General features: G+C 28.4%; 1 protein-coding gene across 7 annotated transcripts in view; it reads left to right on the top strand.

Moving 5' to 3' along the window:
• The window catches only part of LOC135207851 (glycoprotein 3-alpha-L-fucosyltransferase A-like), a 102,969-nt gene that overhangs the window by 17,748 nt on the left and 80,221 nt on the right, over positions 1 to 5,000 (top strand). For 4 of the 7 annotated variants that reach the window (XM_064239709.1, XM_064239715.1, XM_064239714.1 and 1 more), the window contains exon 1: positions 4,313 to 5,000. This exon is cut by the window's right edge and continues 284 nt beyond it. The exons of 2 other annotated variants lie outside the window; for them this stretch is intronic. The gene's annotated coding sequence lies outside the window, so the exon portion shown is untranslated. Of the gene's footprint in view, positions 1 to 2,519; positions 2,556 to 4,312 lie in introns of those variants that run through there. One more of the 7 variants, XM_064239711.1, reaches the window with a different exon arrangement.

Genomic DNA, 5,000 nt, shown 5'->3' on the forward strand with positions numbered 1-5,000 from the left:
AATATAAAGTTCTTATTTTATTCAGTATTACAGAATTCCCTGTAAATCTCATAAATGAAATTTTATTATTATTATTATTATTATTATTATTATTATTATTATTATTATTATTATTATTATTATTATTATTATCAAGAAATACGCAATAAACCACAAAATGAAAATGCAAATAAGACATAAAATGAAATATTATTATTTAATTATTATTAATTGATTATTACAATTATTATTATTATTATATTACCCCGAAATGCTCAATAAACCACAAAATAAAAAGAGAAATAACACGCAAGATGAAAAATTATTATTATTATTATTATTATTATTATTATTATTATTATTATTATTATTATTATTTTATTATTATTATTATTATTATTATCATCCCGAAATACTTGATAAACCACAAAATAAAAACTTAAAAAAAAAAGAAATTAATAAATAAAACGCAAAATGAAGACGCAAATACGCAATTTGTATGACCTTCTGTATCAAGTTATCCTTACATAACATCTTAGGGCTAAGGTCGCCTCTACAGTGGTTCTACAGAATTGTAGGACGCGTAGAAGGAAGAGTGAATGATATGTTTATTATCCTAGCCAAAGGATGCCGTGATGCCAGATAATCCTTGGGAATGTTGCGTTTGAGAGAGAGAGAGAGAGAGAGAGAGAGAGAGAGAGAGAGAGAGAGGTAGTTTTAATACGGTAGGGGAATATTGTCTCTTTATGGTATTTTTAAAAAATTTATAGGTAACCATTTATTTTTTTTGTTTTTTTTTTTGTGAAGAGAGAGAGAGAGAGAGAGAGAGAGAGAGAGAGAGGGTAGTTATGATAGGTGGGTGGGAAGTATTGTATCTTTATGACATTTTGAATTTATATGTTTGTTTTTTTATTGTTTTTTTGTTTTTTTTGCTTTTAGTGTTATTTGAAAAAAAATTTATATATATATATATAGGTATATATAATAATATATATTTTATATATATATATATATATATATTTAATCAAACTATTGATTGAAATCTCTCTCTCTCTCTCTCTCTCTCTCTCTCTCTCTCTCTCTCTCTCTCTCTCTCTCTCTCTCTCTCTCCCCGGAGAACAAGTAATTCCTCAACTTTTCTTCATCAATACGTAACCAGGCACTCACCACTGGCTATTCAGAAATGCTTCATAATTCAGGAAAGATTAAACGTCTGGTATTGACATACAAAATATGTTGTATTTGCTCTTGCTACTTTTAGGTAGAATGCCAGCAAACAATAAAATATAATTACATATATCCTATAAATTTATAATATTATTATATATATATGGGTAATATATATAATAGATTATAAGATAATAATTTTAGACATATAGTATTATATCTATATATTAATATATTAAATATAAACATATAAATATATATTATTAATTAAATTATATAATATAAATATTTTAAAATAATAAATATTATATCTTAATAGATATATATTATATAATAATTATTATATGATTAATTATATATATAATAAATATATTAATATTATTAAATATTAAACATTATGAATATGAATGAAAAAAATATTATCAATTTATCAAATAAATAATTCATAAATAATAGGATTTGAACAATATCTAAGATATAATAAAGTTCATGATATCCCAATATAATCATAGAATCCCCCCAAAAATTATCAAAATATCAAGATAATCAGATTAATCATATAAATCCAATATACATCCAATATATTCCGATTATCCAAATATTATCAATTAATTAATCAATCAAAATTCCAGAATTATCAATAATAACATATTACAATATAACAATAATCACATAGTAACATATAACATAATTAACATATACCTAATTTAACAATATAACAATATAACAATATTTAAAACATATAACATTAATACACCAATAATATTAATCCAAATTATATGCCTCCCCATATATCATATCTCATATTCATATATCATATATTCATATATCATGATATCATATATCATATATCTATATCATATATCATATCATACATCATATATCATATATCATATATCATTATCATCATACATCATATATCATATCATCATACTGATCAACGTATATACTGATGCTATGTATAAATAACAGGTGCCACGAAGGATGAAAAAACGAAGTTGGCCGAGTACTTTCGGGTCCTATTCGGGTACTTTACTGAGGCATAACTGTATGGCCTCAGTAAAGGGTCCGAATGGACCGAAAGTACTCGGCCAACTCGTTTTTTCATTTTTTTTTCCTTCGTGGCAAAAAAAAACAAAACCTCATACTCATATATATCATACATTCATATATATCATATAATCATATATCTATATATATCATATTATCTTATATATCATATATATCATATATATCATATCATATATATATCTAGATATATCATATCCATCATATATCAATATATCATATATCCATATGTTCCTATATCATATATCATATTAATCATATATATGATCTTTTTTCAAATAATTCAATATTTTTTTTTATTGCAGGTATCACAGGTGCGTTTTCCCGAAAGATATTGACTGGTATGTACAATAGAGTGAATTCAGTTGATTGTTAATTGCTGGCTGAATTATTATTATTATTATTATTATTATTATTATTATTATTATTATTAATTATTATTATTATTATTATTATTATTATTATTTTATTATTTTTATTATTATTATTATTATTATTATTATTATTATTATTATTATTTTATTATAAAATAGAAAAGTAAATCCACAATAATATGTCTGATCTTGTTATTTAAAATAACAAGATCAGACATATTATTGTGGATTTACTTTTCCATTTCATTTTATTAACTCATGTAATTATGAGGTTTCTTTTTATTATATTGTTGTTGTTGTTGTTGTTGTTGTTGTTGTTGTTATTTCCATCTTGATTTGAATACAATTATAAGATAAGTCTGTTTTTTTACGAAATAAGAAAATGAATTATTGATTTTTACCTGGAGAAAAGTTGATAAAGCTAGAGATTTTCTTCATTTAAAAAAAATGGGATTTGCTCTTTTTAAAAAACTATAGATTTCCCCAACTTAAAAAAAACAAACAGTTTTTTCCATTTAAAAAAACTAGGTTTTTCCTAATTAAAAAAAACTAAGTTTTTTCCCTTTTAAAAACCCAAAGAGAAAGGAAAAAGCAAGTTTTTCCTTAAAAAAGAGAATCTTCCCCCTTTAAAAACCCTTAAAAACTAGAGATCTTCCCCCTTTAAAAACTAGAAATCTTCCCCCTTTAAAAACTAGAGATCTTCCCTTAAAGACAAATAGAGATTTTCCCGTCTTTCAAAAACTAGAGATTCCACCTTTAAAAAAACTAGAGATTTTTTTCCATTTAAAAACTAGAGATTGAAAAGAATAAAACCTAGAGATTTCCACCTATAAAAACTAAAGTAGAGATTTTCCCCCTTTAAAAACTAGAGATTTTTTCCCCTTTTAAATCCTAGAGATTAAAAACAATGAAACGTAGAGATTTCCTCCTTTAAAAGCAATGAAACCTAGAGATTTTTCTCCTTTTAAAACTAGAGATTATAAACAATAAAGCCTAGAAATTTCCCCTTTTAAAAACAATTAAACGTAGAGATATCCTCCCTTTAAAAACAATGAAACCTAGATATTTCCCCCTTTAAAAAAAATTAAACTGGAAATTTTCCTCCTCGTCCATTTCCAAGTCGGTAATTGGAGGCGACTCCGTGAAATAACACATCCTGCTTAGGCTCTCTCTCTCTCTCTCTCTCTCTCTCTCTCTCTCTCTCTCTCTCTCTCTCCAAGGGTCCTTCAAAGTTGTTTGTTGACGACCGGCTGTTTATGCAATTGATTTCGGGATATTCCGTCGGGGTCCCGTTGGAGGAGAATCACGTTGTTTGCTCGAGGGCTTGAATTCAAGAATTGGCCCGCCGGCCCGCCGCCGTGAGTGCGTGCGTGCAAGCACGCCGGTGCCTATGCGTGTGCGTGTGTTTATGTATATCTTTACACCCTATTCTAGACTCCACCATTGTCACTTTGAACCCCGTAAATACCCCAATTTTAAATCAACGTTTGACGAACACAGAGCATCCTCGACCTGTATATATCCAAACTTGATAAATCTATGAGACAAGTTCTCGCTCTCTCTGGCGCGCGCACATGTACGCCTCCTCTGTCGATGAAGAAAAAAAAGCATGTAAGATTACAGAGAGCCAGAGAAGCGCTGCTATCAATGAGCCAGATAACAGATATATACGACTTATCGCGGCGTTGCTGATATCAAGTAACGCCATGTGACTTACCCGAAGTATATCGCCCCGTTCAGTGTTCTGCGTCGTCTAGCGGAGTTAGCTGTGAACGAAGTCAGCTTCTCTCTTTTGATAATTACTGGAATTAGCGACGCCGTTAGTTGATTTCCATCTGATAATCATACGTAAAAGTGTGTGTGTTTTTTTAAGCGTCGTGATTAATTAATTTATTTCCCTGCTCGATGCTTACTCGTTAATCCCCAACAAAAAAAAAAAATCGGACATGAGTGTCGAATTAGTCACTCGTTAATCCCCCACAAAAAAAATCGTACATGAGTGTCGAATTAGTCACTCGTTAATCTTCAACAAAGAAATCGTACATAAGTGTCGAATTAGTTAACCACTTACTCGTTAATTCCCAACAAAGATCGTATATAAGTGTGGAATTAGTTAGTTACTCGTTAATCGCCGACAAAAAAAAATAGTACACGAGTGTCGGATTAGTTAGTCACTCGTTAATCCCCACCAAAAAGAAATCGTACGTGAGTGTGGAATTAGTTAACCGCTTACTCATAAATCCCCAACAAAACAAAACGTACATAATCGTCGAATTAGTTAGTCACTCGTTAATCCCCAACGAAAAAAATCCTGCATAAAAATGTCGAATTTTGACTCTGCTCATTAATCCCCATAAAAAATCCTACGTTAAAGTTTATATAGATCTCACTAAAGGTACAATTTCCTTAGGA

Source organism: Macrobrachium nipponense, chromosome 34 (genome assembly GCF_015104395.2).
Source record: "Macrobrachium nipponense isolate FS-2020 chromosome 34, ASM1510439v2, whole genome shotgun sequence".
Lineage (NCBI taxonomy): Eukaryota > Metazoa > Arthropoda > Malacostraca > Decapoda > Palaemonidae > Macrobrachium > Macrobrachium nipponense.